The 10,000-nt window shown below is 36.9% G+C and overlaps 1 protein-coding gene across 6 annotated transcripts in view; it reads left to right on the forward strand.

Moving 5' to 3' along the window:
- Positions 1 to 10,000, forward strand: part of LOC144979933 (choline transporter-like protein 2) — a 133,000-nt gene that overhangs the window by 15,254 nt on the left and 107,746 nt on the right. The window contains exon 1 of one of the 6 annotated variants that reach the window (XM_078927247.1): positions 9,452 to 9,554. The exons of 2 other annotated variants lie outside the window; for them this stretch is intronic. The gene's annotated coding sequence lies outside the window, so the exon portion shown is untranslated. Of the gene's footprint in view, positions 1 to 9,451; positions 9,555 to 9,619; positions 9,722 to 10,000 lie in introns of those variants that run through there. 3 more of the 6 variants (XM_078927244.1, XM_078927246.1, XM_078927248.1) reach the window with 3 other exon arrangements.

Raw genomic sequence — 10,000 nt, forward strand, 5'->3', positions numbered from 1 at the left:
TTTAAGATGTTGTACATATCTGAAAGCCTTTCTTCTTGTATAAAAAGGGCTTCCATTGCACTTCATATGAATGGAAAAAGCAAACAAAATTGTTTTAATTTCAAGCATGGTAAACTGGAGAGAGACAAAAACTCAACTAAACTACCAAAGAAAGAGAACGTATTGTCTTACGCCGCATTTTTCTGTACAAGGAAAACAAAGAGCGATCGATGCAACATTGATGCTCTAGTCCCGTTGTTATTTGCCCGACAAATCCGTCCTTATTATTACCACCTCCAGTATTGAACTGGAGGTGCACAGGTGGCCAGTATGATTGATTGATTTTCGATTGGTATGTTTACCAGGTTTAAAACCTTAAAAATAACATGTGTTCATCATAAATATTTATGGTGCTAATAGCATTCTGTCGTGAGCGTCTCGACTTTATAAGAGTTGTGATTGTGTTAATTTTGTTATATTATTTCTAAAAATGATGGTGTAACTGTTATAATAGTGTGTTTTAAGACTTTGAAGTGTATTTTTCTTTAGATAATGATTAAGAAAAATACTCGCCTCTTCTGTCCACCTGAGCATTGTTACCAAAACAAAACACTGCGTGTAACCTTTACCGTTTTTTTTTCTGTGAGATAGTGGCCTCTGTAAACTCATAGTCTGACGCTGACCAAACAATTACGTCATAATACAAGGTCGGACCACTAGTCAATTAAAGAAAAAAAAACCAAAAACTGGTCCCTAAAACCTGTCTTTCGGAGGACTGAATACATGCTTGTGTAAATGGGGTGTTTCTTTTTTACGAAACCCGCCGAAACCAGTCGAAACCTTCCAAAATCCGCCGAAACCTGACATAGTTATGGGAAGTAGGCAGCTGTGGGAACTCAGAAAAGTGTACACCATTGGGGAGTGACCCTGGAACTGGGTTTCGGCAGGTTTCGTAAAAAGAGAAACACCGGTGTAAATGGTCTTCTGGTTTCAGAGTGATGGCATCTTATTTTCTGGTCTAAATATAAGCCGGTCGTCAATAAAGATCCTCCATACTCGCTCTTTTACGCCTCGTTATCTTTAAAATCTGCCTATACATCCTGCTACTAAAATAGTTATTCCACCTTATTATTCAATATGTAACCAATTCATTATTCGTCCTCCAAAGGACTGGTTACATACCCATTTCCAAGGATATTTGGAACCAGAAAAGTAGATTTTTCTTCCCTATTGTGAGTTGTATTCATTCAATAGTTTAACGTATGGATTAATTTATTTCCTTGATCAATGCTAACGACAATTTACCATTAAAAAATAACGTCAAAATACAAGTCATATTGACTTGCTATAGATAGAATGAAGTTGATGTCACTCGGGTCTTTGTTTTTTTTTTTTTTTTTTTTTTTTTTTTTTTTTTGCCAGCCACATTTATGAGTACTTATCACTAAACTGTATGAACCAGACTATAGATAGTATGCAGATGACGTCATTCAGGCCTTTGTTATTGTTTTTGCCATCCGCGTTTGTGAGTTGTTCTCCCTAAACTGTATTAACCAGACTATAAAAGTTCATGGTTACACAGTTTGTGTGTTGGTCCGTTCTACTTCCGGATGGCAATGTTGTGAACTCCTTGGCCAAGCGCATTCTATCTATAGATAGTTCGAAGATGACGTCACTCAGGCCTTTGTTATTGTTTTTGCCATCCGCGTTTGTGAGTTGTTCTCACTAAACTGTATTAACCTGACTATAAACGTTCATGGTTACACCGAGTTTGTGTGTTGGTCCGTTATACTTCCGGATGGCAATGTTGTGAACTCCTTGGCCAAGCGCATTCTATCTATAAAAGTTCATTTACACACAGTTTAGTGAGTTGGTCCGTTATAGATAGTATGCGCTTGGCTAAGAAGCTCATAACATTGCCATCCGGAAGTATAACGGACCAACACACAAAACTGTGTGTATCCATGAACGTTTATAGTCCGGTTAATACAGTTCAGTGAGCATTACTCATAAACGCGGATGACAAAAAAAAAAACATCAACAAAGATCTGAGTGACGTCTTCTTCGAACTATCTATACTTGCAGATGGCAATATTGTGAGTTTCTTAGGGGGAGGAGGAGTGATGGGTGCCAATACCCTCGATGGAAATAGTGCGGTGATGTGTCAAGGCGAGGTAAACACATTTGCAGGTCTGATAACCGAACGCAATTATTGGCCTGATTTCAAATTGTTGTAAATGACAATATTTCGCGTTGGTTGAGATTTGTTTCCATGACTACAATAATGAGGCCATAACAAACTGGATTATCAGACCTGCAAATAAATACACTTCGGTGAAAGGTGATTGAAATGATTCAATTGTCTCAATACGTCGAAAAATATGTCTTGTTCTATTTATATATTTTTTTTAAATTTTAAAATCATTTTACAAAATATATTATCATCATTTCATCTCTTGTCATTACCAATGGCCGCCATTTCCAACGTTCTATTTCACAATACTCTTCAATAGTCGTAACGTCACTTCCTTCCTAATGACGCATGGTAACTTAGTAACACTGGCTCTAAACTATCGGAACGACGGCGGACGCCCGTTTGAAATATTTCTCCGGCGAGCATAAAAGCGTTTCCAGAGGAAAAAAAACCCATAAATTTGATCATGTTTTGACTTTTACACATTCTGATCACAAGGCATATGAAAAGGGAATGAAAAGTTCTAGCCAGTATGAAGAATAAAAAGTAATGATTTTCTTTGTTTAGAACCAAGATGGCCGCCGTTGCCCGTGGCGTGACATCAGACTACTGAATCCTATTCAGTAACCAGGGTATGGCTGATGATTATGGCTGTATAGACTTTCTTTCAAATTATATGACCCATCGCATCGAAATTGCATTGTGTAGGGGTTTATTTCGATGATAAAAATTGAATTTTAATACATATTACCTATGACTGACTTGAGTCAGTTATTTTTTTCCTTTACTAGAAAAGAATCAAAATAGTCGCGTCTCTCTAATCCGGAACTCCACAATACGGATATCTCCATGATCTGGACAGGTTTGCCTGAGGATGGATTCGTTTTTCTTCTTTTATTGTACTTTATTATTCTTTTTTGTACACGTTAGGACTGATTTCACTAATTAGATGTCTCCATTACCCGGACATGTTGTCTGAAGGTGGATTTGTTTTTCTTCTTTATTTGTAAACTTTATGACTGATTCCACTAATTAGATGTCTCCATTATCCGGATATGTTGTCTGAGGATGGATTTGTTTTTCTTCTTTATTTGTAAACTTTATGACTGATTCCACTAATTAGATGTCTCCAATATCCGGACAGGTTGTCTGGGGATGGATTTGTTTTTCTGATTTATTTGTAAACTTTATGACTGATTCCACTATCCGGATGTCTCCATTATCCGGACAGGTTGTCTGAGGATGGATTTGTTTTTTCTTCTTTATTTGTAAACTTTATGACTGATTCCACTATCCGGATGTCTCCATTATCCGGACAGGTTGTCTGGGGATGGATTTGTTTTTCTTCTTTATTTGTAAACTTTATGACTGATTCCACTATCCTAATGTCTCCATTATCCGGACAGGTTGTCTGGGGATGGATTTGTTTTTCTTCTTTATTTGTAAACTTTATGACTGATTCCACTATCCGGATGTCTCCATTATCCCGACAATATGCTGGGAACGGAGGCGTTGGAGAGACGTGATGTAATTTTTTTAAAAGCAAAAAAAAACTTAAGCTTTTATAGATAGTATGCACTTGGCTAAGAAGCTCATAACATTGCCATCCGGAAGTATAACGGACCAACACACAAAACTGTGTGTATCCATGAACGTTATAGTCGGGTTAATACAGTTCAGTGAGAATTACTCATAAACGCGGATGGCAAAAAACAATAACAAAGACCCGAGTGACGTCATCTTCGAACTATCTATACAGGGCAATATCCACTAAACGTCTCAAAACGCTTTACAAAGTTTCCCTGACCAACCGTAACATGTAGAACGAGACATAACACTTATTAGGCGATGTTACACCTTTTTCCCCCCGACAGAGACAACGCTGTTAACGGCCAGGTACTCATTTTACACCTGAGTACGGTGAGAGAATGTGAGTATAGAGCCTTTTCCAAGGACTCGACTATGCGCCGAACGAGGCTCGACCTCAGGACCTTCCGATCTGAAAGCGAGTGTCATACCACAAGACCACATAGCCGCAAAAAGGGAAAAGATGAAAAATGTTACATTTTATCCTCATTTCAACTCTAAATTACCCATTTTGACTACCCGCCTCGTTGCATGGCCTTCAGCAAGTCACTTCACCCTAGCTCACTTTGCGGAGCTGCACTGCGGCTAACGCATATGCTATTCCAGTCTTCCCTTGGAATAGACCTTAAAGACAAATTTTCCCTCGATGATGAACAAACAGAATTTTATTTCTTTAATTTTTTTTCTAATTCACCCCGACGGAATATCCTTTCAAGAAAACAGGTCACATATTATTACATTTCCAACGTCTTTAGATTCTAGCCCATATCTTGACACCAGATGAATATTGTTAAATGATTTTAATGTCGATATGCTCCAATAAATCAGACATAAACTATCAAAGCAGTCGAGGTAAAAATAACTTACCAAAGTCACACATACACACACACACACACACACACACACACACATATATATATATATATATATATATATATATATATATATATATATATATATGTATATATGTATGTATATAGTTGTCCATATATATATATATATATATATATATATATATATATATATATATACACATATATATATATATATACATATATATATATATATATATATATATATATATATATATATATATATATATATATATATATATATATATATCCACGTATACACGTATCCTTCCAAAATAGGGAACCAAACGTCTAACTAGGGTCGCTGTGCAATGCCTACTACTAATGAAAGAATTTTTTTTCACTTTAAAAGAAACAATTTTGCTTCAAGACATTATGTGCAGCAATGTAGTCTTGTAGCATGACACTCGTTGTCGGATCGAAACGTCCTGAGTTCGAGTCTCGATTTGAGCGGCGCGTAGTTGAGTCCTCAGAGAAGTTCTCTTTACTCACATTCTCTCACCGTACTCGGGTGTAAAATGAGAACCTGGTCATTTACAGCGTTGAAAATTTTGGATTTGCATTTTTTTTTTTCGCATTTTCTGAAAGCATATCCTCACCAGAGCATTTTAATCTTTATTTGAAATGAATCGGGTGATTTTTCATGAATTTTTTTTAATTTTTAAAGGTATCCAGCAACTTTTCTCAAATTTCATACTTTTTCAACTTGACTAGCTGTAAAAAAATATTTAGAAGTGACAGCAAGCGTTGATATTTCCCGAAGATGTACAAAAAGGGTTGATTTAATCATTTATGACAAGAACTCCTTTTTTATTTTAAAAAATTGACCTTCTAACTAAACTTCACAATATCTCAGCTCAAATCTTTTGCCATCCGACTGATTTTGTCATTCTCTGTAACATTTTTGGTGGTTAACGCCATGTATTGTGACTTGATAGTTTTGGCAATGTCATTCCGTAGCCATCGTTTCCTTATTGCCTGGCATTAGGACCTACAATATGACGTCATTTTTTTAGTAAGTGCAGCGCCTAGTGAGTTGTTGTTAGTTGTGCTCGAGAAAATAATTGGTCCCATTGGTTGCACCATTGAATACAATCACGATTTGCTTTCTGTTGTTGGTCTGGCTTTGTACTTTGAAGTAATCTGTGGTCAGTGTTAGGCTTTTTAGCTTACGAAGGCTACGGTCAGGTTTTTGCGTTTACGGAGGCTACGTTTGAACATGAGTGAACCTCTGTGCAAACAGAGATCGTGGATAGCTCATACATTAGAGTCACGATCTCCCCGGCAAGACAGAGTTGTCGTACCAGTAAGGTCGACGGTTCGAGCCCCCATCGTCTCCGCGAAGTTTTTATTCTCGGTCGTCTTCTGCACTTTCCTACTCACTTCATTTCTTGTAAACTCTCTCCTTACCACATACAGAAAAATCATCTCATTTGTTACGACTCAATATACATTTTTTTTCTTATTCAGATTTATTTTGCACATCACAATGATCTTTGTTTAATAAAGTTGTTTTGTAGAAATATTGTTTGATTTTTATAAAAAATCAATTTTTCTGCTGGGTAAGCCTGCCATTTTGGGAAAATACTGAAAATAATCGGGAAGGAGAGAGTTATAGCGAACAGGATGACACGTAGATCAGCCCTTTTTGTTGTCGAACATTTTATTACGACACAACAATGGGTTGATTGAATAAGGTCAGCAGCTGTGTGTCATTTTTTTTCCCACAAAAATATAATCATCGTCAGAGCTGAATGCTCTTCGTTGTATATTTTTAAAAATAGATAAATAAATAAATAAAAATTGAACTTTTATATAGCGCAATATCCACTAAACGTGCTCAAAGCGCCCCTGGCTAACAGCAACACTTAACATGTAAGATGTGACATGACGCCTGTTAGGCGATATTACATTTTTTCGGACAGAAACAACGCTGTTAACGGCCTGGTACTCGTTTTACACCTGAGTAAGGTGAGAGAATGTGAGTCTTTTCCAAGGACTCAACTATGCGCCGAGCGAGGCTCGAACCCAGGGCCTTCCGATCCGAAAGCGATTGTCATAGCACAAGACCACATAGCCGCATTTTAGGCTGACCTCTGCATCGTTTCAAATTCTTATATGTAGTCTTGGCTGCTATGAAGCTGGCAGAGCCAGAAGTTATCCTGGATTATTTTTTTTTTTTTAACTCTGAAAGGACAATACTATCCCTTGATGCGACGTGACTATCTCTCTTGAGGTACTTCTACCTCCATCTAAGTTTAAACTTGCCACTTAATCAGATATAAACTCGAATAGTATGAGTGTATGTTGTCAAACGCCCCCAAACCATATGTATCCCCCCACCCCACCCTGGCCGCCTTCCTCGTTAATGTTCACATGACAGATCAACTCAGCCTGGTAATGTGTGTGTGTGTGTGTGTGTGTGTGTGTGTGTGTGTGTGTTTGTGTGTGTCTTTGTGTGTGTATGTATATATATATATATATATATTTATGTATATATATATATATATATATATATATATATATATATATATATATGTGTGTGTGTGTGTGTGTGTGTGTGTGTGTGTGTCGTTCACCCCAGACCATGTCACAGTCGAACGCTTCTTTCCAAAAAGTGCTTTTCTCGCTTCTTTCTCGTGTTATGTCGCCCGTAGCTTACCAATCTCAATCGTCACTGAACATAATAACGACAATAAAAACAGATATGAATAAGAAGGGGCACCAACACACACACATACAAACAAACGACACACACACACACACACACACACATTGATAGGATAATGGTTTTGATCTTTTGCCAGCATTGCCTCCTACACCAAACCAATTGGTTCATTTCGGTGTCTGTCTCTGTCTTCAACCGTTTCAAGTTACTAAACAATAAGACTAGGACTTTATGTCATAGTCTTGTTGGTCTAAGGGCATGTATCCATAATATTCTTAAACTGACTCTTGTAAAACAGAAAGGGCTGGAGATGATCAACCAATTTTCAGACGAACACCCATCTAAAACTCACAAAATACGATCATTCGACACACAAATGTATGGGGTGAGTCTGATGCTTTATATTAAATTTCCGTGCTATGTGGTTTTGTGGTCTGACGCTCGCTTTCGGATCGGAAGGTCCTATGTTCGAGCCTCGCTCAGCGCATAGTTGAGTACTTGGAAAAGACTTTTTACTCACATTCTCTCACCGTACTGAGGTGTAAAATGAGTACCTGGCCGTTAACAACGTTGCCTCTGTCAGAAAAAATTGTAATATCGCCTAGCAGGCGACATGTCCCGGCCTACATGTTAAGTGTTGCTGTTGGCCAGGGACACCTTATAAAGCGCTTTGAGCACGTTTAGTGGATATCGCTCCACATATAAGCTCATTTTTGTTTTGTTTTTATTTAAAGATCAAGTTATGATAAGAGTTAGAATAAATGGCTTAACCGACTAGAGAAATCGGCCGTACTCAGAAAAACACGAATTTAAAATTTTGGCCAGAAAACCAGCCCTTCAATTATAGATTGATACAAACTCTCAAACCTGAGACTTTGATTTGGTTGGAGGGGTAGTTGGGGGGGGGGAGAGAGAGAGAGAGAGAGAGAGAGAGAGAGAGAGAGAGAGAGAGAGAAGCTATATTTTTTCTTGTATTTCTCGTTCTGAATTTCTGGCACCTTTTTGGATCGAGTAGAGAGACACAACTTCCAAAATCTCTAGGAAAAAAATAATTAAAAAAGAAAAAAAGAAAGGAAAAATAAAAGAACAAATCAAGAAACAACCCCCCCCCCCCCCCCCCCCCAAAAAAAAACGACCTTTCTCTCTTCTCTCATTTTATCATTTTCAATTTCAATTACAATAACCTCGTTCTTTATATTTCGACATGATACCAACTGGATGGCGGGCCACAACTCAAACGTTGATCAGTTTTAAGTTTTCAATGCAAAAACCTGGAAAATAACTAAAATTCAAGAAACACCTCAGACATTCCCTTTGTCTTAAAACACAATAGAGTAAGTTTTCAATACGCTTCAACAGTCGTAACGTCACTTCCCTCCTAATGACGCATGGTAACTTAGTAACACTGGCTCTAAACTATCGGAACAATGGCGGACGCCCGTATGAAATATTTCTCCGGCGAGTATAAAAAAAGCGTTTCCAGAGGGAAAAAAAAACACATAAATTTGATCATGTTTTGACTTTTACACATTCTGATCACAAGGCATATGAAAAGGGAATGAAAAGTTCTAGCCAGCATGAAGAATAAAAAGTAATGATTTTCTTTGTTTAGAACCAAGATGGCCGCCGTTGCCGGGCGCGTGACATCAGACTACTGAATCCTATTAGAACTATGAAATTTTTATCTATTTCCAAGTTAAGGATTTGCACTCTATCTCCTCAATAAAACATGTAAAGAACTTCACCAAAGTTTCACCAAAGTCATTTGTAGCTGAACATTTATTTTGTGGACTTGAACTCTGATCTTGTCTTTTTTTTTTAATAGTAGCCTCAGGACGTATACAGTGAAATAGTAAATATTATATTATTATACTATACGTGGCCCACCTTGTCAAAGCGGTATTATATCGAGATGACCTAGGTGCTGAAAATTGAGTCTATAGACGTAAACATGAAACTGGGGATTAATTTCTATACGTTATAGTGGAGAATAAATACAATTTCTCACTTTTAAAAAACTCAAAAGTTTTTATTTCCTGTCATTTTAGTTCTAAAGTCACTTATCGGGGCTCGATTCATTCCGACATCATACCGTTTTGATACGGTGGGTCACAAATGTACCTACTTTTACCATTTTTTTTTTCATATTGTGAAATGAAGAGGATTGAAATATCCACGTCTCGACAAATTCTCTGTTCTTACGACTAGAACCGTTTAATCAGCACCGTGTCAAAATACTGAACTCAGCAAATTGGTGTGTGTATTTATGTTGGTGTGTGTGTGTGTGTGTGTGTGTGTATTCAGTTTTCTGGATTCATGATTTGCTTTAGATATGAAAACAGTTGTCGGTTTCAGATGTTCGTGTCAGGTTTTGACCTGTAATGTGAATACAGTTTGGAAAAAGTCACTACTATCTCGATAGTATTTTGTATTGTTTTCTATGGTTTCTATTTCTAATTCATGTGTGTGTGTGTGTGTGCATATTTCTTAAGGGATTTAGTGCAATTAAATCTTTGGATAATTATTACCCAATACATTCGTCAGTGCATATTTATATATATATATATATATATATATATATATATATATATATATATATAATAGTAGTAGTAGTAGTAGTAGTAGTAGTAGTAGTAGTAGTAGTAGTAGTAGTAGTAGTAGTAGTAGTAGTAGTAGTTGCAGTAGTATTAGTATCAGTAA

Source organism: Berghia stephanieae, chromosome 9, assembly GCF_034508935.2.
Source record: "Berghia stephanieae isolate SIO BIC M18660-M18661 chromosome 9, UCSD_Bste_1.3, whole genome shotgun sequence".
Taxonomy (NCBI): Eukaryota; Metazoa; Mollusca; class Gastropoda; order Nudibranchia; family Aeolidiidae; genus Berghia; species Berghia stephanieae.